Raw genomic sequence first — 26,995 nt, 5'->3', positions numbered from 1 at the left:
CCAGCAAGGAAAAAGGAAGATCCCTCCTTGCCCAGCAAAAGTGCATTAACCACCTCTCCAAACAACTAGCAAACTACCACAGCCTCAAACTCTTCCTCTTGAATAGACTTTTATTCAAAGCAACCATCCCCCATTTCCTCCTAACACCTGATAAAATCTGTCTTTTCAGATTTGCCTATAGTTTGCCACAGTTTTCTTTTCCTAGATTGCTCTGCTATTCCTCAATAAACTAATTTTCATGTAAAATAACTGGCTATTTTATTTTTAAGGTTGACATAATTGTAGAAATTAAAAGGGATTTGACACAGCAAATTCAGGAGTTGTCCAGGAATGACTCAATTATTTGCTGCCATGAAGTTTTGCAATATCCCTATTTTCTGTCTTAGTTAAATTCCTGAGTCCAGGAGTGGAATAGTGTTCCTCAAACTTGCAAGCTCACAAATCTGATCACAACAGAATACCAGGACTACACGTCACATCAAGTTTACAGAAACTGAAAGAAACATAAACAGGAGGGAGAAGCAGGCTCCCCACTGAGCAGGGAGCCCAAAGCAGGGCTGGATCTCAGGACCTTGACATCATGACCTGAGCCAAAAGCTGATGCCTAGCTGACTAAACTACCCAGGCATTATACCATTTAATCTTCAAAATAATTCTATGATTATTTAAGTTTAAGAAAACTATTCATTGTTCCCTGAGAGAATATGGGAAAATTTTTTAGAAAATGGTAGCCCTTGAAGAGCTACTAAATTGCTTCAGTGTCATCAATATGACTTAAGAATACCTAAACCAGGGCACCTGAGTGGCTTAGTCAGTTAAGCATCTGCCTTCAGCTCAAGTCATGATCCTAAAGTCTTGGGATTGAATCCATATTGGGCTTCCTGCTCAGTGGGGAGTGTGCTTCTCTCTCTGTTTCTCTCTGCTCCCCACCCTTTTGTGTGCGTGCTCTCTCTTGCTTTCTCTCTCTCTCTTTCACAAAAATAAATAATAAAATCTTTTAAAAAAAGCTACTAAACCAAACATACCCAGAGGGGATAAATTACTTTCATGTACAGCCCTTTTTCCTGGGCAAGCATGTACATTCTTTCTCATTTCAAGAAACGTATCCCAAGAACATGGTGTTTATAATCATTTTTATTGGAATTATGCCATCAATATTCTTAGGACAAAAATGGTAGTCATCTTGAAAATTACTAAAGGAGATGCAGTTTAGACTACTACTATAGGTCTTGACATTCCTGACCTGATGAGCCCAAGTCTCTTTATTCATGATCCTTCTAGTAGCCCTTTTAATGGTAAAAGATGCATTCCTAGAAATATTGGAAAGACAACATGACAAAGCAATCTCTCATCTCACTCAGGCAGCTTGGGTTTTTTTGGTTTTTTGGTTTTTGGTTTTTGAAAAACACTGATATATTCAAAGCCATATAAAAACCATTTCCTAGAACCCAGAAAGTCGTCTTCTCTGGTTTAAGTAAATAAAAAGAAATAAGAAAATAAACCAGCTTCTAAATGCTACTTGAAAGCCAACATAATGGAGTGTGAGGCTGTTGAGGCTCTCTATATCTCTCTTCAGAGGTGGGTCACTTTGGATAATGACTTCTGCAGACTCTGGTCTCATGGATGATGTTATTCTTAAGGAAATCTGAATATTGAGAATATAAATATTTGAAAAGTTGACTCCCATGACATTTTTTCCAGTTTTATTGATACATAATTAGTATACCCCCAAAATGCACATAATTAATGTACATAATGTCATGAGTTTGGACACAGTGTTACTATCACCATAATCCATGTTAAATATATTCATCACCTTGAAAAGTTGCCTCATGTTCCTCTGTTTTTTTTTGTTTGTTTTTTGTTTATTTGTGATAAGAACACTTAACATGAGATCTAATCTCTCATCAAATTTACAAAGGCACAATACCTTATTATTAACTATCCCCACTGTGAGTAGAAACTGTACAGAAGTTTCCCCAAAAATTAAAAGCAGAGCTACCTTATGGTTCAGCAATCCTACTTCTGGATGAATATCCAAAAGAACTGATGTTAGGATCTTGAAGGAACATCTGCACTCTCATGTTCACTGCAACATTATTTATAAGAAATGTAAATGGCCAAGACATGAAAGATATGTAAATTTCCATCCACAGGGGAGTGATAAAGAAAATGCGGTACATACAATGGAATATTAATCAGCCTTAAAAAGGAAGGAAATCCTGTCATTTGTGACACGGATGAACCTGGAGGACATAATGCTCAGTGAACTAAATCAGTTACAGAAGGACAAACAATAGACGATTCCTCTTATATGGTGTGTCTAAAATGTTCAAACGTATGTAATCAGACAATAGAAAGGTGGTTACCAGGGGTTTGGAGGAAGGGGAAATGGGGAGTTGTTCCATGGATATAAAGTTACAGCTCTACAAGAGGAGCACTTCCAGAGATCTGCTGAGCAAAATACTCCTATGACTTTTTCCATGATCAAATCTTGAGGGCTTTGACATATTGATTGACCTCTAGAATAACTCAACAGCTAGGTGTTTCCAAATGCTTTGTTACAGTATCAGGCAAATAATGGCTGTATTTCTAAAACAAGCTTGAAATAAAACTATAACTGATTGGGACTCCTGGAATGTTCAACCACCTTTATTATATCATAAAGTCTTTGGTTCTTTCCTGAGTCTTGTTTTTAAATCTTACAATATTGAGATTTAATGCCTCATAATTTAAGCAGATCAGATAGAATTTACTAGGCATTAGAGCATGCAATATCTTTTCTAAATTTTTATTTTAAAAAAACCTCTGAAACATCCAGCAATCAATAAAAGTAGAATCAATTATCTTTTTATCTCCTTGCATGTTCAGGAAATGAATCAGCAAGCACAGCAGTGAGAGGTTGTTCTGTTTTTTTATGAGACAACTATGCAAGCAGTAAAATGTCTGAGAGAGTTGTGGGGATTCGAGCCACCAAACTCTCTGAATTTTTAAAATATAGCCTACAAACATATTCATGGCAATTAGTATTTGTGTAATACATTACGACACATTTTCTTATGTATTACCATATTTAAATCATCACAGAACACCTGAGACAAGTATTTCTGTCTTGAAGAACTTAAAGTATAGAAAAATTAAATGGCTTCATAAAAGACACAAAGAGATGCGAGGTGACTTCTGGTTCCTTGCCCAAAGCTCTTCCCCGTTTTCTGTTTCATGGCAGCATCCATAAAGCTAACACTGACTCTTGTCTCCTCCTAAGGAAATATGTTCTCATAAATGGTTATCATAAATGCAGGCTCCTTGCAAACATTATCTTTCTTAATGGTTTTTAGTTATTAGTCGTACAACTTGGGGGTAATCATATTTGGTCAGACGTAATTAATTTCCCCAAGAAATTATGAAGAACTGGACTTTATGAATGTTGTTGGGCATTTTAAAATCATAGACCGTAGGAAACTATAACTAAGATGAATTCTCTGTTATATTGGTTATCATAAATGCATGAAATCAGTTATCAATTACTCAGATCATCATGGTATATAGTTTTTAATCCTAAAATTATTTTTTCCTTTCTCTAAACATGCTTCAGATTTTATCACCTTAATCAGGGAATACAAATGAATGTGAATCTTGGCTTTAAAAAAATGTAATTAGGATAAGATACATAATCTATATGTCATATGTACAAATACCTTTTGCTACTTTATTCTAATGGTATAAATAATCAAAAGTTGATTGATAGAAATAAGTAAGTTATTAAAATAAAGCATATACGGGGCTGCCTGGGTGGCTCAGTGGGTTAAGCCTCTGCCTTCAGCTCAGGTCATGATCTCAGGGTCCTGGGATCGAGTCCCGCATTGGGCTCTCTGCTAGGCAGGGAGCCTGCTTCCTCCTCTCTCTCTCCACTTGTGATCTCTCTCTGTCAAATAAATAAAATCTTTAAAAAAAATTAAAATAAGAAAAAAGCATATACAAACATATGTCTACATATATAATGGATCTCACATACACAGACACACATGCACATGTACAAAAATGAATTCCTACTAAAATTTCCCATGACAAACTATCACCAACAGAAGGTTCAGTCTTCCCCCTTTCTATATCCAGGACTCCCCTCTCTGACAGTGAGAAATGTAGTTCACATTATACTCAATATATGCCCTTGATTGCCTAATCATAAAATACACAGAAATTAGTTCACAATTGTTAACACTGCACACAACAAAAAAAGCTACTAACTAGAGCTCGATGTTTATTTATAGCTTTTTAAAAATGTTTAAGGCATTTAATATACAGTTAACATACAGTGTTTCAGTGTACAATATAATATAATGATTCAACAATTCTATATACCACCCAGTGCTGATCAAGGTAAGTGTACCTTTAATTCCCATCACCTATTTCACCCATCCCCCATCCACCTCTCCTCTGGTAACCATATGTTTGTGCTTTCTAGTTAAGAGTCTTTTTTGGTTGTCTCTTTTTTCGCCCTTTGTTCATTTGTTTGTTTCCTAAATTCCATGTATAACACAATGAGATACCATCTCACACCTATCAGCATGGCTAAAAAGAACAATACAAGAAGCAGCCGGGTTGGTGAAGATGTGGGGAGAAAGGAGCCCTCTTACACTGTCGGTGGGAATGCAAACTGGTACAACAACTCGGGAGAACAGTGTGGACATTCCTCACAAAGTGAAAAATAGAACTACCCTATGATCCAGTAATTACACTACTGGGTATTTATCAAAAGAACACATACACTAATCCAAAAGGAGACATACACCCCTATGGTTATTGTAGCACTGGTAACAATATTTATAGCTTTTTCAACATTTTTAATCTGCGGGCATCGAGTCAGATTACTGACTTCGAAAGCTACTCAGATTAAGTAAACTTCCTCTCCATACAGTGTGACACTATTACTCATTTGAAGTATAGTTATATTCAATTATTTTGGTTATTATTATTTTTTTTTAATTTATGGTTCTCTTGAGTGTGTACAACATTGTTATGGCTCTAAGAAGTCAAAACTCTCTAAAGGGCACACTTAGGAAAGTGCCATCACCACACAGTCCCTTCCACTTCAATCCCTCCCTCCCTGGTGTGCTGCCAGTCTGGCTATTTTCTAGTTATCCTTCCTATGCATTTTCTTCTAAAATACACAGGCACAAGTAAACTCTTATATTTTCGCTTTTTGCTTAACCAAAAGTTAGTGCCCTATGGGTGCTTTTCTGGACATGTTTCCTGGAATCACTCTATGTCCAGTCACAGAGCTCTTCATCTGCCGCAGAGTTTCCTATTGTACAGACACACTACATCCTGCTCAACTACCTTTCATATATGGCCATTCAGGATGTTCCAATAGAAAAGTACTGTAGTAAATATCCTTGTGTAAATGTATTTTTACATTGCTGGAGATACAGGCTGAGGTTAAACTCCTAGAAACTGTGTTGCTTGGTCAAAACAATGTAAATGGAGCATATCCTTTTCTTAAATTTTGCCAAATTCCGTCCATAAGGGTTTACCAGTTTGCATTCCCCCCAACAAGGCAGACGAGTGCCTTGTTTCCCGCATCTTCATCAGCACTCTGAATTAAGTTATTATTTTACACTTCTGGAAACCAGAAGTCCAAAACTGACCTTCACCAGGCTAAACTTGAGGTATAGGGAAGATGGTACTCCTTCTGGAGGCTCTAGGGGAAATATCTGTTCTATGCTTTTTCAGTTTCTTAAATGTCTCCTAAATTCCTTTGATCATGCATGACCCTCTTCCTCCATTTTCAAAGCCAACAGCATCACACCTCTTTTCCTTTTTCTGCCCATGACTCTCTCTCCATATATAAAACATGTTTCTTCACTTTTAAGGAAGTGATTACATCAGGCCTGTGATCACATTGGGCCCAGGCAGATAATCCAGGACAACATCCCCATCCACATTCCTTACCTTTAATCACATCTGCAAAATCCCTCCTGTCAAGAAAAGTAGCATATTCAGATTCCTTGTGATTCATGGACATCTTTAGTACCACATACATTTTCTCTCTGGGAATGATTTTTGTCAGTGTTTCATCTAAATCCTCTCTCTTCTCCAACTTCAGATGCAATTTCTTAAGGCTTCCCATTTCCTACTTTTCCCTCATAGGCTCAAAGGGTCAGTGCATCTCTGTTGCAATTTGGAATTTAGTTTTCCACAGGTTATCTGAAGTTCATAGGATAGTATGTCTCTTTGTAGTGTAAGGCTAAAACCATGAGTCATGTGCGGTTTTGTTACACTTCTCATTGAACTTCATATTTAGGAGGGATTATATATGGAGAGATTTGGATGCGGTTGGCTACAAAGTTGTAGGTTTTGACTATTCATGTATGATTTAGGATATTTCTAAAGCTCCCTTTAAGGTTTTGATAGTGTTATTATGGATGTATTTTGAAAACGAGAATACCATATATTGTCTCTGATGTCAGTAAAGAATGAAGTTCAAGAAGCATTTTGAAAAATGGAAGGGATTGGGTGTGTGGGTGGCTCAGTTGGTTAAGTGAATGCCTTTGGTTCAGGTCATGATCCCAGGGTCCAGGGATCGAGTTCCTCATCGGGCTCCCAGCTCCTTGGGAAGTCTGCTTCTCCCTCTGACCTTTTCCACTCTCATGTTCTCTCATAAGAGAGAGCAAATAATTGCTCTCTCTTTCAAATAAGTAAATAAAATATAAAAGGAAAAAAAGAATGGAAGGGATAAACTGTTGCAGTCAGACAATGAGAACTGGCAACTACAATGTAGTACGGGCTAATAAGCACTTCACTGGAAGACAAGGCCTCCTAATTAATTATATTTGTCATCTAACACCTACGCTGGTCAAGTTAGCTTTTATCTACAACTGCTATAATCAATTTTGTTTTGGCAAGCATTACTCTTTTATGTTTTCTAGTAAAACAGAAACATAAAATTTAAAATTTCTCAGTATCTATGTTTGAATGTCTCACTACCTATGTATTGCTCTCTTTATTTACAAACACTGGTCATGTTCTCTCTGATCACTTTAGAAACATTTTCTCCTTCCTAGAAAGAAGGCTTCCTTATTTTATCTCTTAACCAAATGAACATACCATACACGAATGTTAGAGGAATTTTAGGCAAGTTGGTTTCTGTTAATTTTTGTTAACTGTATTTTTAAAAGCAGTGTATTAAAATCAAAGGACACAAAACTGTATACTGTGAAAAGCAGGTCTTCATCCAAATTTAAATTCTTATTTCCTCAGTTTTCTTTGAAAAGCAACTCACATTACTATTTGCTTATTCTTTCAGACAAGGTTCATTCTACGATAATGACATATGCATACATTTCCCTTCATAATACACAAGCAGGAGCAAATTATACTACCAGATCTTCTAGTACGTTTTTTTACTTAACTATGCACTTTGTGATCTTTCCATATCAACATACAAATCTGTCTCATATTTTCACAGCTGCATGGCATTATTTTGAGTAATCCATGATTTACTTAAGTACGCTTCCATTAATGGATTTATACAATTAAAATTTTAATTTAAATTTCTATTATTATGTACATTATTTAGCATATTTATTTGCTGCAAGCCTTTTTTTTTTCAAGAAGTAAAAGTAAGAACTTATGGTATAAAATGGAATCTGATTGGCAAATAAATAATAAAAACATAGGAGCATCTTCCCATATACAAAGAGCTTAAAAGTTAGTACTCCCAACTTTACAAGAGAAGTTGGACAAACTGAAATCACTGGATCTATCAGAGACTTGAGATCATAGAACAAATTGCTACTCCAAAATCAGACACAGGCTAATGGAGACACATAGCTGAAATCGGCTTACCCTAAGTCATGGAGCCATAAACTGGTAGGAACAACTAAATGGTAATTTTGACAAATTGCTGGTGGCTGAATGTGGACTAGCATAAAAGCCAGAAACTCCTGGGGACCACACTTTCATTGGTTTTACCTCTTGCAAAGAGGTAGGTTACCTACTACATTCTTCCACGAAAGAGCCAAAAAAAAAAAAAAAAAAAAAAAGTCCCCTCTTGGCTCTGAAAAGAGAAAGGGAAAAGTAACCATTCTGAAACATACCAAGATAATTCTCCATAAGGGAGGCCTACTCTGCAATTTATCCCACCTAGGATATTTACCCTATTCTAGCCACCTCCAGCCTTCTTGTCTCAGATAAGGCTGGAAGGAGGTGGGGAGGCTAAGAAACACTTGTAAAGATCAAAGCCTGGAAGATATAGACCCACCGGAAAACTGAGATTCAATCATAAGTTATGGAATGCTTCCCTCCCCCCAGACCTTACCACCACATTAATAGAACTCCAACACAGTAACAGCTGATAACAGCTGGAAAAGCTACAAGGCATAGACTCTATTTAAAGAAAAGTCCTTCAGCATACACTGAGATAGTAGGAGAAACAAAGAAAAAAAGATACTAGAGGAACCTGAAGACTCAGGAGCTTGTGCTACAGCAGACCTGAAATAGCCAAGTCCTATGCGGACTGATGTAAAACCCTCAGACAAAAGGACTGTTCATCTCAGTCCCTATTACTCAAAGTCTGGCTTCTAGGAAAAATGCATAAGACATGTTAAAGAAATTGAATCAACGATCAACCACCTTTCCATTCACTGGTGAATCCTACTGAATATTTAAGTAAGAAATTACACACCAATTCTCCACAATGAACTCATAAAATAGGGACAGGGAGTACTTCCTGACTCATTCTGTGGTGCCAGCATCACTCCTATACCAAAACAGACAAACACATTAAGGAAAAGGAAAACTATAGACCATAATCTCTCGCATACATGGATACGAACATCATCAATAAAATATTACAAGCTAGATACGGTCATGGGACTGACCGCAGATCTCAGCAGAGTGAGTGCAAGTCAGCACTCTCCAGCCAGTCTGTTTGTTTGTTTAATTCAAACTTCACTGTGTGTAATCATCACCAGAGGCCTTCTTCAAAAGGAAAAACCCAAGATCATTTCCAGATGTGGAGTCAGCGGTAATGCCATGGAGCCCAGGACTTTGTATCTGTAATGCTCTCAAGTGATTCTGGCACAAATGGTTATAGACCATGTGAGGAGCACACTCAGGCACTGGAGGTGCAATCTGTGAGTGTTCTGGTGGAGCAGAAAGAGAGAAAGCATGTGTGTGAGGAGACAATTAATGTATTACCAGCACAAGAGTCCTCTTGGTAGGCAACAGAGTTTTCTTAAAAAATTATCTCGCACTTCAAGCTCTATTACAGAGCTGTCATCATCAAGACAGCATGGTACTGGCACAAAAACAGACACATAGATCAATGGAACAGAATAGAGAGCCCAGAAATAGACCCTCAACTCTACGGTCAACTCATCTTTGACAAAGCAGGAAAGAATGACCAAAGGAAAAAAGACAGCCTCTTCAATAAATGGTGCTGGAAAAATTGGACAGCCACATGCAGAAAAATGAAATTGGACCATTTCCTTACACCACACACAAAAATAGACTCAAAATGGATGAAGGACCTCAATGTGCAAAAGGAATCCATCAAAATCCTTGAGGAGAACACAGGCAGCAACCTCTTCCACCTCTGCCGCAGCAACATCTTCCTAGGAACAACGCAAAAGGCAAGGGAAGCGAGGGCAAAAATGAACTATTGGGATTTCATCAAGATCAAAAGCTTTTGCAGAGCAAAGGAAACAGTTAACAAAATCAAAAGACAACTGACAGAATGGGAGAAGATATTTGCAAATGACATATCAGATAAAGGACTAGTGTCCAGAATCTATAAAGAACTTAGCAAACTCAACACCCAAAGAACAAATAATCCAATCAAGAAATGGGCAGAGGACATGAACAGACATTTCTGCAAAGAAGACATCCAGATGGCCAACAGACACATGAAAAAGTGCTCCATATCACTCGGCATCAGGGAAATACAAATCAAAACCACAATGAGATATCACCTCACACCAGTCAGAATGGCTAAAATCAACAAGTCAGGAAATGACAGATGCTGGCGAGGATGCGGAGAAAGGGGAACCCTCCTACACTGTTGGTGGGAATGCAAGCTGGTGCAGCCACTCTGGAAAACAGCATGGAGGTTCCTCAAAATGTTGAAAATAGAACTGCCCTATGACCCAGCAATTGCACTATTGGGCATTTACCCTAAAGATACAAACATAATCATCTGAAGGGGCACGTGCACCCGAATGTTTATAGCAGTAATGTCCACAATAGCCAAACTATGGAAAGAACCTAGATGTCCATCAACAGATGAATGGATCAAGAAGATGTGGTACATATACATAATGGAATACTATGCAGCCATCAAAAGAAATGAAATCTTGCCATTTGCGACAACATGGATGGAACTAGAGCGTATCATGCTTAGCGAAATAAGTCAAGCAGAGAAAGACAACTATCATATGATCTCCCTGATATGAGGAAGTGGTGATGCAACATGGAGGCTTAAGTGGGTAGGAGAAGAATAAATGAAACAAGATGGGATTGGGAGGGAGACAAACCATAAGTGACTCTTAATCTCACAAAACAAACTGAGGGTTGCTGGGGGAAGGAGATTTGGGAGAAGGGGGTGGGATTATGGACATTGGGGAGGGTATGTGCTTTGGTGAGTGCTGTGAAGTGTGTAAACCTGGTGATTCACAGACCTGTACCCCTGGGGATAAAAATATATGTTTATAAAAAATAAAAAATTAATTAAAAAAAATTATCTTGCTAGGAAGCAGGAGGCAAAGCAAAGGAGGACTTAAAACCTGGAAACAGAATGAAATGAAGCAATAAAGAGATAGGTATGGGCACATGGGTGGCTCAGTTGTTTAGGCAGCTGCCATCCACTCAGGTCAAGATCCCAGAGTCCCTGGATCAACTCCTGCATCAGGCTCTCAGCTCCATGGGGAGTCTGCTTCTCCCTCTGACCTTCCACGCTCTTATTCTCTTTCTCTCACTCACTCTATCTCTCTCGAATAAAAATAAGTAAAATCTTTTTAAAAATAAATAAAAATAAAGAGATAGGTATGTTGATAGGCCAGAGAAATAAACAAGACAGGGTTGTAGTATATAGGGAAGAGGCAAGGTGACTTTTCAAGAGGTTGGCACTAATGGGAAAAGATGACCAGGGAAAATTAAGAATGGTGATAAAATTTTAAGACCTGAGTTGTTAGTCAATCCTAGTTTGTTTGTGTTGGTGCTGGTATGAAAATGCCTTCTGACTCTCCAGACCGACTCTAAAACCTAGCTTGTCTACAGGAGATATAACAGTGATTAAAGGGATGGGTAGCTGAACGGAGGCATGTTCTCCTTCTATGAGTGTCTCCATAGAGCTTCATGGTGTTGGGGTGGTTCACACCATGTTTTGAGTTGGTAGACAGTGATCTACAGGACAAAGAAGCACAATCAAGTGGTAGTGAGGGAAACTGATTCAGGGGTCATGGAGGAACAATCTTCCTTTTCCCAGTATTAGAAAATTGATCATTCAAATACACATTTATTCATCTATTCAACAAATATGGACTATAAGACAACAGTACTCTGTGTGTAATGAATTACAAAAGGGAGAAAAAACAGCCACAGTCTTTGTACTTATGGATCTTGCAGTATAGTGAGGAAAACAAAAGTAAACTGAATAATCCTACAAATCTAATACAACTTTTTGAAGTCCTAAAGAGATGAGTCACATACCACTGTAAGAGTCATTAATAAAGGGGCGCCTGGGAGGCTCAGTGAGTTAAAGCCTCTGCCTTCGGCTCAGGTCATGATCCCAGGGTCCTGGGATCGAGCCCCGCATCGGGCTCTCCTCTTGGCAGGGGGCCTGCTTCCTCCCCTCTCTCTGCCTGCCTCTCTGCCTACTTGTGATCTCTGTCTGTCAAATAAATAAATAAAATCTTAAAAAAAAAAGAGTCATTAATAAGGAAAGAAGATCTAATGTGGGCGATAAGATAAATTTTCCAGATAATTAAACTGAGTGTTGAAGGGTGAGTAAGAGCTAAATGGGGTTAATAATATCTTAGCACAGTGTCAGCGACAGGAATAACTGAAATATCATATGAAAAGCTTCAGACCATGGCATATTACCTTGATTCTAAGGTAGTATGAATGAAAAGACACATTGACTTAATAGTTTGTGGGAGAATAAAGAAACATGACTACCTGACTGAAAACATCATGTAAGGTGCAAGTTCATTTCTGAAATATTAGAAGGATGACACCCTGAGGCAACAAGATTCTTTATATTCCAAGCCTAGCACAGTACATTTGTAAAATGCATACAAGCATTTCTAAAATAAATTCATATCTATCCCTCTTCTGTTTCTCTTTTATCTTTTCTTTCTTTCAGATATTATTATCTCATTTTGCTTTGTCAGACATACTGATACTTAAAGATATATCTATTCCTTCTTTATACAGTATTTTTGTTCTGAAAGATGTATGGAAAAGTTAATGGATCATACTTGAGAAATGAATGCATAATGATGAAATTTTAGGCATTTCTATTAGAACATTTTTGAGATGAGGATCTTCCCAGAAACCTTTAAAACAGAACCTGTAAAACACAACCATGTAAGGCATGAAAACTGGAATTTTTTTTAGTCACTTAACAACAATAGCTCATTATTTGATCAAGTCACTGTCCAATGTAGATAGACAAGGTACTGCTCTGTTCAGTACAGTCTTTCATGGGCCTCTCTACATCTTCTGTGTCTCTGCTTTCTCATAATTTCTTACAGTTCTCTCTATTCAGGAATAGTGTAGAAAGACTTTATAGTAGAGATACTTAAACGCCAGGCTGGCAAGAGATAAACATCAATGCTGTTCAGATTCCATAAGCCAGAACTTGGTTTCATGGCCACATCTAATTGCACATTAATATCAGGATTGCCTTGTAACCAAAGCCTAATTTCTGTATATAAACAAAGCAGAACTAACTGGCACATGTGTGAATGGATTCTGCAACAGGGATTGTGAGCACAGACCCTAAGGAAAACTCCATGATCACCATGCCCTGTGTGTTCCCCTCTTTGTGGAATCCTCTCCCCTTGACCACGGGCAAGACTTAATCTGATTAGTAAAATATGAAAAAGGGGATAGAATGTCACTCCCATGACCATGCATTATATAAAACTCTGCCATATTGCTGAATTCACTCTTTCTCCCTTTCAGTTTTGTTATGAGAGGGCCTATGGGGAAGATCAAGTGGCAAGGAACTGCTGGTGGCTCCAGGGGCTGGGACAAGTCTCTGGCTGCCAGACATCAAGAAGTTCTGCCAACAACACAAGTGCAACACAAAAGCAGATCCTTCCCTAATTGAGACTTTGGATGAAAACCCAGTCCAGCTAACACCAGCACCCTGGTGAGACCTTAAACTTAGGACCCCACTAAGCTGAGCCTAGGTGCCTAAGCCATGGACTTGTGAGATCATAAATTGTGTTGTTTTAAGTAGATAAGTTTGTGGTAGTTTGTCCAATTGAAAATTAATATAAAGACCTCATTTGCTCCTCTGAGTTATGCAGCTACAACATGAATCAGTAATTGTCCAAGATGGGCTTGACAGTGGGTGGATTAAGAGTCAATTCCTATTTCACAATCCTCCAGAAAGGGACCCCCCAGGATCTGCTATGCTAATCATCCTCCCATACTGATAATGTTTTCTTCTTGCCAGATTTACTAGATACACACTTAGCTTTCTTATCTGTGCAACTTCATGCCTGACTGCGTCTTAAATTTATAAACATCATCCCAAACTTCACACAGATGGAACATGAAAAAAGATGGCAAATGCACAGAACTAAGCACAATTCTTATTCAAATTCCTAAGGAGCAGAACAGCATGGAACCTTGTGGCTGCCAATGCCATACACCCTAGACTGCTAGGGCAAGGAGCACTTGGATCCATTCCCTTCACCCTGGCCCAAATATCAGGTCCTTGGAGAGTAAAGAAATGCTCAGAAGCAGCCTGAAGTAGTGCTTTGAACTGCTGGACTCTTCAGCCACCCGGAACGACTGACAGATGGAGCAGGTTATGAAGCCAGGTGGTGAGGCTGAGCCTTAATCTAGCTGCCCGCCCATCAGCCCATCCTTCTGTTGCTCTGGGATGTCTCACAGGAACCCAGGTGGCAGCTGGGAATTGAAAGGATGGGAAACACCTTAGCAATAGCTTCTAAGACAGCTCACAAAGCACAGCCAGTATTTGGGAATATGATCCAAATGCCCCCCTTGCTTTGCAAAAACAAGATAGGGAAAGGGATCTGCCCCAGACTGTGGAGGAGAAGCTAGCCATATGTTGGCTTCATCCTATAGGCAGGATTAAATAAACTCCCCACAGAGGTCCATGAAATCAACATTTCAACTAAATAAAAGGTCCTGAAACACCTATAATATACCTTTTTGCTCAGAAAATAAAGAATTTTGGTAGCTATGGTCATTACCATCTCACCCACCTCTATCAATACAATTTTCAGCTTTAATATTTCTCTTCTTTTGCTGCTTCTCAACCACGAAAATATGAAATGAATCTTGAATTTTTTTTCCCCTATAGCTATACTATCCTTTTCCCTCTGGTCACATCTTCAACTTTGCAAATAACAGAGAAATTTGCATACACATACCTCTTCCATTTGAAAAAATATATTCCTAGAAAGGAAGTGCAAAATGAAAAGAGTAGAAATACATATTAAAAGTTTAACTTGGGGGAAAAATCCACCAGTGTAGATATACTGTGCATAAAGAACTAAAGAATAATTCCTGGGAAAAAAATCACCCTCATCTTGCACACAAATCAGCAACATTTATTGAGCATCCACTATACTCAAGACACTAAGCTTGAAGTTAAAGAAAATATAAATGTATTGAAATTGGAAATTCTCACCTTAAAAGTTATCATTTGTTTCGCGAGCTAAGAAAAAGAGGTTGAAATTATACCACAGTATATATTGGGAGTATACCGTCATGTATGTCATTATTAAATTCATATTCTTGGTTAATCCTTAGATAAAGTGTGCCTTTTAAATAGGTAAATCTTTGGGATGCCTGGGTGGCTCAGTCGTTAAGTGTCTGCCTTCCACTCAGGGCATGATCCCAGGGTCCTTGGGATGGAGCCCGACATCAGGCTCCCTGCTTGACGGGAAACCTCATTCTCCCTCTCTCACTTCCCCTGCTTGTGTTCCCTCTTTTGATATGTCTTTCTCTGTCAAATAAATATATAAAATCTTTTTTTTAATGAAAGATAAGGTGTTTTGTTTTTTTTTTTAATTTATTTGACAGGAGAGAGAGAGTTCACAAGTAGGCAGAGAGGCAGGCAGAGAGATAGGGGGAAGCAGGCTTCCCACTGAGCAGACAGCTTAATCCCAGGACCCTAGGATCACAACCCGAGCCGAAGTCAGAGGCTTTAACCCACTGAGCTACCCAGGCACCCCAATATATAAAATCTTTTAAAGAAAAACAAATAGGTAAACCTTTTCCTGATAACACTGACAAGAAAAATGTGTCTCAGAGTGTGGTCTGCTGAAGGTCACCCAGCAAATAGGTCCTTGAGCCGAACCTTAAAACACAGTTCTTCAAACCCCAAGCTCAATGCCCTTCTTACATCTGTGTCTAAATGAAACAAACTCCAAGTGTCAAGGATGTCCACAAATGGAAGAAACTACATAGAATCCCATAAACAAGTTTGTCAGAAGGGATACGGAACGTGAGCTTGGCCCTGTAACTACAGCAGATAAGGAAAGAAGGAGAAGCTCTGGGTTGGAGAAATGTTGGCTGAGAGCAAAGGCTTAGAAGCATGAATGAGAATATAAGAAGGGCCCTGTATTCATTTACAAGTTACTGACTGTCTCCCTCATTTCTCACTTATGATTATTTTCCACATGTATAAACTTAAAAAACATCTCCTGCAATGTAGGAATATATTTTCTCCTTTGAGGGATAGTGACAATAAAGGGTAGGGGGATGTTAAGCAGCAACCCTGTGTCTGTAGAAGGCAGCAGTTATACATGTGAACTTGTTCCAAACTGCCTGAGGTCAGATCTCATTTCCATATCTATCTGCACATGCAACCTTGCAAAAATTGCACCAGTTTCATTATCTATCAGTGGAGATTCTGCAAGTACCTGACTTAAATAACCTTTGTGAGCATTCAAGGAGTTACCTCCTGTAAAGCACTCATCAAGTAGGTGCTCAGTAAATACTGCATTTGGATCTCCCCAAGCTGCCTATATTTTTCTGCAACAATCCTCAAACAATCCAACCTAGAACCATCAAAGCAGGAAAGATTGAGAACATGCCCTAGGGCCTGGTTCTGGGCAGTAGACTGGTAGTTCTAACAACAGCACAGAGCACTGGAAACTTCCAGCTGCTATAGATCAGTGGCTTTAGAGCCAAAATAGATTCTAAGCAAGCAAAATTTTACAGATCTAATTAGAAAGCATAGCTTTATGGCCCCAAAGAGTGGATAATATACATTGTACGTGTGTGTTTTTCACAGCAGTAATAAAAATTAATTGAAAATCTTTCATCAGCATCTGAAACAGTGTTTTTCCTCTTTATTTCATCTAAACATTTAGAATTGATTACAAAGAATTAGCTTCTAAATATTTTATTTATTTTGTATTTTGAATACTTCTAATTCATAAATGATTCAATGTTCTGGTTTTGTTTTGTTTTTCTTTGTTTTTTTCTTTTTTGGATGTATAAGCAAATGCAGCCTTTGACTTTCACAAACGTTCTCTATTTTTTATGATTTCTACTTTAGTAAAAAGTAAAACTTTTTAGTTTACTTTTTAGTAAAAGTCAGCAAAAATCCTTAACAATTAAGTAACACAATCAGAACACTGATACTTAGATTAGATATAGGAAAGTCTCTGAGCATTTGATACATTGTGAATATTCTAAAAGTTGAGCTAAATATCAAATGAATAGCAAAGGGAAAATGGAAAGAGGAGATGGAGCATAGATCCGATGACTATATTGTCTCAACTAAAATTAGAAATGATAAATAATTCTAACTTCATAATTTATCAATAAAAGACTCACAATGACATAATAAACACATCAACTTTATTTACATGTTCAGCATATCACTGTCATATTAAAAAGAAAATATTTCTTAAAAATATTTTTAGAGGTATATAATAGTTAAGATAATCTTTGAGATCACATTTGCTCAGATAATGCATATGATTGATGTAAGAAAGTGAGTGCTTGGCAAGGAAGTGTAATGCCTGGTCTGTGTCTGGTGATTTATACACGTTATTTCAATTAATTTCCCTGCATGCCTGAGAAGTGGTTAGTTCTAGCTCCATATTAGCTCCAGCTTCCAAATTATCTTACCATGGTTCATAAAGAAATAATTTCCTCAAAACCCACATCAGAAAAAAAGCAGTATGAAGATTCAAGCCCAAGTGTTTCTGATGATAGAGCCTGCCCATTTGCTCCTGTTGCCTGCTGCCTCCCAAGAACCAAGGAAAGTCACAAACATTCCTGGGAGGAGCATACTCTGTTTTTTTGTTTTTAAATATTTTATTTATTTATTTGACAGGCAGAGATCACAAGTAGGCAGGGAGGCAGGCAGAGAGAGAAAGGGGGAAGCAGGCTCCCCACCGAGCAGGGAGCCTGATGCAGGGCTCGATCCCAGGACCCTGAGATCATGACCTGAACCGAAGGCAGAGACTTAACCCACTGAGCCACCTAGGCGCCCAGCATACTCTGTTTTTTATTCCTTCTAACCTAGTGCTTTCCCAGTACCTACTTTTACCTAGAATAAGACCTCATCCCCAAAGACAACTGCTTTTTTCTGTTTATCTTCATCATTACTTATGAGATTAAAAAATAGGGGGATTCTAGAAAATTCCCCATTTTCTTATGAGCTACTAAATAAAATTCAGAATAGTAGAAAAATACTGGTATGTTTGAATATGTAAACTTATATATAAACTTATAGGCACATAAAAACATAATCGTAAGGAAGTGGGACTATGGTATAGAGAGTGAAATAGGAGGATCCTGTGCTCATGTCCTCCCATGGACACAACACAATAACAACTACATCTACATAACTACCTTGGAAAATGATCTGAAGCCTGCCAGCACAGGTGTTCCATAGCTGGTCATAGAGAGAAGGCCACATTGAAAAGGGGAGGAGAGCTGAAGACACAGTTGGGACCCAAATCCCTGGTACAGTTAACTACAAACAGGAGGGATATAAAAGCACAAAGGAATGAGAAGAACAGATGCCATACCAAGCACCTCCAGCACTGGGGATCTGCAGCGAGAAGACAAGTCCCCATAACATCTGGCTTTGAAAACCAGAGGGCCTTAACTCCAGGGGCTTTTAAAATCACCAGGGCTTAATTCTGGGAGCTTTAAGAATCAAATTCTTAACTCTGGGAGAGATGAGAAACTGAGTCCTCACCTTAAAGAGGCAGCATAACGGAAAACTTAGCCCAGAGGTAGCCCTAAAGCAGTAGTTTGAAAAGCACCTGAAATATATATGAAGATTTATTGACTAATTTTAGAACATGTGTTGTAAGGACAGGTATCTGCCAGAGATTTCCCTGGGAATAAAAGTGCTGGTTGAAGCCATTTCTCTTTCCCTCTGCAAGCCTAGATAGTCAGATGCTTATGGGACCCAGTGCTAACACTCTTCACCTACCTTGCCACTACTACATGCTCCAACCATATGTTCCACTACAGACCCATGCCACCAACACACACACCTCGGCAGGTGTTCCTCCAAAGTAGCTCCTACCTACCACACATGACATACAGCACCAGTCAGGACCAGTGGCACTCCAAAGTGACTTCTGCTCTGGGGAGAAGGGAGGTAATCCCATGCAACAGTGTATATTATACACAGCTAGGCTGACTGCTGGCTCCACCTACCCATGAACCCATAGCAGTTACAGCTGGGACTCTCAACAGCATGAAAAGAAAACCCTGCCTGGTATGCCCATAGAAGGTAAAGCCAGTCATTGTAGGCAACTGAGCTGAAGGCAACTGTGGCTCAGCCACAGTAGGAGAATGCATGCAGTCCATATGGGGACACCCATGGAATACTTGGTTCTGCTGACCAGTGGGGATTGTGCTACAGGGCACAACAGGACATCTTCTAAACAAGACCACTACTGTCAAGACCAGATGACATAGCTCACCTACCTATACATAGAAACAAACACAGAGTTAGGAAAAATGAGGAAACAGAGAAATATGTCCCATATGAAAGAACAAGACAAAATTAGAGCAAAAGAAATAAATTAATTAGAAATAAGCAATATGACTGAAAAGAATTCAAAGTAATGGTCATAAGGACACTCACTGGACTTGAAAGTAGAGTGAATGCATTCTGTAACTATTTCAACAAAGAGATAGATTTTGAAATAAAAAGGAACAGTCAGAGCTAAAGAACTCAATACCTGAGATGAAAAATACATGAGAAGGGGCATCTGGGTGACTTAGTTAAGTGTCTGACTCTTGATTTCAGCTCAGGTCATGATCTCAGGGTCATGAAATAAAACCCCATATCAGACTCTGCATTGACCATGGACCCTGCTTAAGATTCTATCTCTCCCCACCTCTCCCTCTGTCCCTCCCCCCTCAAAAAAAATACACTCGAGGGAATAATCAGCAGATTCAAGGATGTAGAAGAATGGATGAGCAGTCTAAAAGACAAGGTAATGAAAAACAACTAAACTGAACAGTGGAAGGGGACAAGAATAATTAAAAAAAAAAGACTATGGGAAATCTGTGACATCATAGCAATGTTCATATTATATAAATCTCAGAGGGAGGAGGAGAGAAAGAAGGGAGCAGAAAAGTTGTATTAAGAAATAATACCTGAAAATTTCCCTCATCTGGAGAAGAAAATAGACGTCCAAATCCAAGATACACAGAGAGTCCCTAACAAGCTTAACTCAGCAATGTCCACACCAAAACACATAATAATTAAAATGGCAAAAAATAATGATAAGCAGAGAATTTTAAAAAGTAGCAAGAGGAGAGGAAAGAAAAGAGTTACATACAATGGAAACACCATGAGGCTATCAGCTGATTTTTCAGCAGAAATATTGCAGGACAAAAGTCAGTGGCATGATATATTCAAAGTGTGGAAAGGGAAAAAATCAACATCCAAAATACTGCACCCAGCAGTATTATCATTCAAAATTGAGAGAGAAATAAAGAATTCCTTAGACATATAAAAGTTAAGGGCATTCATCACCACTAAACCAGCCTTACATGAGATATTAAAGGGAATTCTAAAAAAAAAAAAAAAAAAAAAAAGCCATAACCAGAAGTAAGAAAATTATGAAAGCAAAAAATTTCACAGGTAAAATCAATCATACGTAAAAATAATAGATCAATCACTTATAAAGTCAGTATGGAGTTTAAAACACAAAAGGAGTAAAATTAATTTCATCTAAAAAATTTAGTCAAGGAATACACAAAATAAAAAAAATTAAAAATATGACATCATAAACATAAAATGTGGAGGAGTGAGTAAAAATTTAGTGCTTTTGGAATGTGTTCAAATTTAGGCCACTTTCAACCTACTATCCACATAGAACATTATATTTGACCACAATAGTAACCACAAATTAAAACCCTATAATAAATACACAAAAATTGGGGCACCTGGGTAGCTCAGTGAGTTAAGTCTCTGCCTTCAGCTGAGGTCATGATCTCTGGGTCCTGGGATTGAGCCCCACATCGGGCTCTCCACTCAGCAGGGAGCCTAATCTCCACCCCACCCCCACCTCTCTCTGCCTGCCTCTCTGCCCACTTGTGATCTCTCTCTCTGTCAAATAAATAAAACCTTTAAAATAAATAAATAAATAAATAAATACACAAAAATAAAGAGAAAGGAATCCAAGTATAATACCAAAGAAAACCATCAAACTACAAAAAAGAAAAGAGCAAGAGAACAGCCAGAAACAATTCACAAAATGGCTACATGTACATACCTATCAATAATTACTTTGAATGTAAATGGACTAAATGCTTCAATCAAAAAACACAGGGCAACTGAATGGATAAACAACTAGACCTATCTATATGTTGCCTACAAACAACTCACTTCAGACCTAAAGATACATACAGACTAAGAGTAAAGGAATGGAAAAGATATCCCATGTAAATGAAAGTGAAAGGGGAAAAACCCAAGGTAACAATACTTTTATCAGATAAAGGAGGCTTTAAAACAGACTTTATCAAGAGACAAAGAAGGGCATTACATAATGATAAAGAGAGCAATCAAAAGAGGATAGATCAACTGTAACTATCTCTGCACTCAACCTAAATACATAAAGCAAACATTAATAGACACAAAGGAAGAAACTGGAGGCAATACAATAACAGTAGGGGACTTTCAAACTACATTTGCATCAAGGGATAAATTATACTGACAGAAAAATCAAGGAAACTGGTTTTGAATGACATATTAGATCATATGGACATAACAGACATATACAAAACATTTGATCCAAAAACAGCAGAATTCATTCTGTACAACTGCACATGGAACTTTTCTCAGGATAGATCACATGTTAAACCATAAAATAAGTCTCAATGAATTTATAAAAATTGAAATCATATCAAGCATCTTTTCTGACCATAATGCTATGAAACCAGAAATCAATGATAAGGAAAAACTGGGAAAAAAACACAAACACATGAAAACTAAACAATATGCTACTAAACAACCAATGTGTCAACAACAAATCAAAGGGGAAATATAAGGAGACAAATGAAAATACAAATACAGTGGCCTAAAATCTTCAGGATACAGCAATAGCAGTTTTTATAGCCCAATGGGGCTATCTCAAAAAATAAGAAAAAGCCTAAGCAAACAACCTAACCTTATACCAAAGGTAGTAGGAAGAGAAAAACAAAGCCCAAGCTAGTAGAAGAAAATTAAATAATAAATATTAGAGCAGAAAAAAGAGACTACTGCTTCTACTACTAGAAAAGATCAATGAAATCAATAGCTAGTTCTCTGAAAGATAAACAAAATGAATAAACCTATAGCCAGATTCATCAAGAAAAAAAGAAAGATCTCAAATAAATAAAATCAGAAATGAAGGAAGAGAAATAACAACTGACACCACAAAATACAAAGAATTATAAGATACTATTAAAAAATTATATGTCAACAAATTGGACTACCTAAAAGAAACAAGTTCTTAAAACCATACATATTTCTAAAACTGAATAAAAAAATATAAACAACCAAATTTGTACAAACCAATTACTAGTAATGAAATTGAGTCAGTAATCCAAAAAATCTCAATAAACAAAATTTCAGGACCAGTTTGCTTCACAGATGAATTCTATCAAAAATTTAAATTAGAGCTAATACCTGTTATTCTCAAAATGTTCTGAAAAAACAGAAGAGGAAGAAAAACTTCCAAATTCATTCTATGAGGCCAGCATTACCTTTTTTTCAGATAAAGAGAAAAAAGAGAAAGAAAGAGGAAGAGGAGGAAGGAAAAAAGGAGAAGGGAAGGAGGGAGGGAGAAAAAAGAGGAAAGGAAAGGAAAGGAAAGGAAAGGAAAGGAAAGGAAAGGAAAGGAAAGGAAAAGTAAGCTAAGCTAAGCTATGCTAAGAGAAACTACAGGCCATTATCTTTGATGAAGATAGATGCAAAACTCCTCAACAAAATATTAGCAAGCCAAATACATAAAAAGGATCATTCACAACAATCCAGTGGGATCTATTCCAGTAATGCAAGGCTAATTCAATCTGGGCAAATGAATCATTGTGATACACCATTTTAATAAGAGGATGATGAAAACCATATAATCTTCTCAATAGATGCAGAAAAAGTTTTAACAAAATAGAATATCCCTTCATGATTAAAACTCTCAACAAAGTGAATTTAGAGAAAACATGTCTTAATAAAGTTTATATATGAAATTACCCAGAGGTAACATAATACTTCTTGCTGAAAAACTGAGAGCTTTTCCTCTAACATTGTGAACAAGATAATGTTGTCCACTCTCACGACTTTTAAACAACATAGTACTGGAAGACACAGCCACAGCAACAGCCATCAGACAAGAAAAAGAAATAAAAGGTATCCAAATTGGTAAAGAAGAAGTAAAACTATCACTATATGTATACAACATGATCTACTATATATAGAAAACCCTAATTCATCAAAAAACATTAGTACAAATGAATGAATTCAGTAAAGCTTCAGGATACAATAATTTTGTATATTAATTATATACAGAAATCTGTAGTAGCAGAAACAAAGTAGCAGAAAGAAATTAGAGAACAATCCCATTTACAATTGCACCAAAAATAATAAAATACCTAGGAATAAATTTCACCAATAAGGTGAAAGACCTCTAGTCTGAAAACTATGACAGAAATGAAAGATATCAAAGACAACACAAACAAATGGAAAGATATACCATGCTCATGGATTAGGAGAATTAATATCATTAAAATGTCCGTATCACCCAAAGCAACCTACAGATTTAGTGCAATTCCTATCAATATACCAATAGCATTTTTCATAAAACTAGAACAAGCTATCATAAAATTTGTGTGGAAACACAAAAGATTGGAATAACTAAAGTAATCTTGAGAAAGAAGAAAAAGTTGGAGGTATCACATCCTAAATTCTAAGTTATACTACAAAATTATAGTATTCAAAACAGTATGATACTGGCACAAAAATGGACACATAGATCAACAGAACAGTCTTGAGAGCCCATAAATAAACCTTATTGGTTTATAAGGTCAATAAGGCAAGAATATATAATGAAGAAGACAGTCTCTTCAGTAAATAGTGTTGGGAAAAAACAAACAGCTACATGCAGAAATGCAGAAAGACGTAACTGGACTACTTTTTTTTTTTTTTTTTTGGCACACTTTTTAATGAAAATCTATAAAACACTGTGGCCAAACAAGTTAATTTAGGAAATAGAGATGTTAGAAAAAGCAATGATGGACTGATACAAAGAGATCAGACAGAAGTTATTTTCACTATATTAATATGATAACCAGCTGATTACAGTTTATCCTAATCACCAAACACATTCTCCCTTGCTGTGCTCATTTACTTTTTTTTACTTATTTTATTTTTAAAAATTTTTTCAATGTTCCAAGATTCGTTATTTATGTGCCACACCCAGTGCTGCATGCAATGTGTGCCCTCCTTAATAGCCACCACCAGATTCACCCAATCCTCTACCCACCTCCCCTCCAAAACCCTCAGCTTATTTCTCAGAGTCCACAGTCTCTCATGGTTTGTCTCCCCCTCCGATTTCCCCCAACTCACTTCTCCTCTTCATCTCCCAATGTCCTCCGTGTTATTCCTTATGCTCCACAAGTAAGTGAAACCATATAATAATTAACTCTCTCTGCTTGACTTATTTCACTTAGCATAATCCCTTCCAGTCCCAGCGTAATCTTTTCCAGTCCCATCCATGTTGATACAAAAGTTGGGTATTCATCCTTTCTGATGGAGGCATAATACTCCATTGTATATATGGACAATATCTTCTTTATCATTCATCTGTTGAAGGACATCTTAGCTCTTTCCACAGTTTGATGACTGTGGCCATTGCTGCTATGAACATTGCAGTACAGATGGCCCTTCTTTTCACTTCATCTGTATCTTTGGGGTAAATACCCAGTAGTGCAATTGCAGGGTCATAGGGTAGCTCCAACCAATACCAAAAGATTGAGATTATTCCCTGTGTGTTCTCAGGTCACAAAGTTTTGAAACTGGAACTCAACCACAAGAAAAAGTTCGGAAGGAATTCAAACACTTGGAAGCTAAAGACCATCCTGCTTAAGAATGTTTGATCAACCAGGAAATCAAAGAACTTAAAACAATTCATGAAAACCAATGAGAATGAAGACATATCGGTCCAAAACCTGTGGACTCTTTATTTATACCATACACAAAAATAGACTCAAATGGATGAAAGACCTAAATGTGAGACTTGGATCCATAAAACTCTTAAAAGAAAACATAGTCAGTAATCTCTTGGATATCACCTAAGCAAAATATTTACCGATATGTCTCTTGGGCAAGGGAAACAAAAGCAAAAACAAACATCTGGCCTGCATCAAAACAAAAAAGTTTTTGCATATCAAAGGTAAACATCACCAAAAGGAAAATTCAAACTATTGAATGAAAATGGAAGAAAATATTTGCATATGAAATATCTGATAAGAAGTACACCCCCCCAAAATTAACTTATAAACTCTGTAACAGTAGCAACCAAAAAATAAACAAATTCAATTAATAAATAGGCAGAGGACCCGAATGGACATTTTTCCAAAGAAGACATGCAGATGACCAACAGACACATAAAAAGATGCTCAACATCATTTGTAATCAGGAAAATGGAAATTGAAACCACAATGAGATATCACCTCACACCTGTTAAAATGGCTGAAATTTAAAAAAAAAAAAAAAAAAAAAAAAAAAAAACCACAAGAAATAACAGTGTTGGTGAGGATATGAAGAAAAAGGAATCCTTATACACTGCTAATGGGCATGTAAATTGGTTAGCCACTGTGGACAACTGTATGGAGACTCCTCAAAAATTAAAAATAGAACTATTATATGATCCAGTAATTCCCCTACTGGATATTTACCCAAAGAAAATTAAAGCACTAATTTGAAAAGATATATGCACCTCTATGTTTATAGCAGGATTATTTATAATAGCCAAGATATGGAAACACCCAAGTAGATGAATAGATAAAGAAGTTGTGGTATATATGTATGTATTATGGAATATTATTCAGCCATTTAAAAACATGGAAATTTCTACCATTTGTGACAACACAGACCTTGAAGGCATTATGCTAAGTGAAATGTGTCAGAGAAAGACAAAAATTGTATGATCTCACTTATATGTGGATTCTAAAAACAACCAAACCTCATAGAAAAAGAGATCAGACTTGAGGTTACTAGAGGCAAGGGGTGGGAAGAAGGAAAACTGGAGGCAAGGGGTCAAAAGGTACAAACTTCCAGTTATAAGATAAATAAGTCCTTGGGACATCGTACAACATAATGACTATAGCAACACTGCTATGTGATCTACAGAGTAGATCCTAAGACTTCTTATCACTAGAAAAAATTTTTTTCTTTCTTTTATCTATATGAGATGATAGATGTTAACTACACTTATTGTGGTAATCACTTCAAACTATATGTAAATCAAACCATCATACTGTATGCCTTAAACTTATACAGTGATGTATGTTAATTATTTCTCAATAAAACTGAAAAATAATTGTTAATACTCTGACCAATGTACCTTTTTTCAATTGGAAAGCAATATAAGGTAGTGGCTAAGAATGTATGTAATCACACTGGTTGATCTCAAATTGGAGCTCCTCCACTTGACAGCAATGACCTTTGACAATTTACATAAATGTTCTGTCAGTTTCTTTATTTGTAAAGTTGGAATTTACAATAATACATACCTTATGGGGTTTTGTTAAGATTCAATAAGAAAAGCTATATAAAAACTTTATTCCCAATACCTGGTTTATGGTACTCTATATTTTTAATATGTTTTATTTTAATCTCATTTTATATTTTGATTTTATTATAAGTCACTTCTAATTTTCATTGACTATAACTAGATATTAAATGCACTAGACACTGTTCAAATTCTTCAGCTATCTTAACCACTTCACTCTACTGAGTCTCCACTAATAATAGTTTAATTAGTCATGAAAAACAAGTCTGTTAGCTGTTAAATTTGGCTCAACTATCTCTGCCACAAAAGGACCCAAAAAGTAAAATCACATAAGCCATGTGATTTTCAACATCTGATAGAAAGACGTAAGTCATAAAATTTGCCATTTCATCAGTTTGTGGTTAAAAAAAAGAAAAAAAAAACCTAAGGACATTACATATGTAGAAGTGCTTTGGGAATATTGTATTTTCTGGTTTCATATAGATGACAAAGCAAAAAGTATGAGTGCAAAAGGAATCTTTCCATAC

Source organism: Mustela nivalis (assembly GCF_964662115.1).
Source record: "Mustela nivalis genome assembly, chromosome: 4".
Taxonomy (NCBI): Eukaryota; Metazoa; Chordata; class Mammalia; order Carnivora; family Mustelidae; genus Mustela; species Mustela nivalis.
This window is presented reverse-complemented; position numbering follows the sequence as displayed.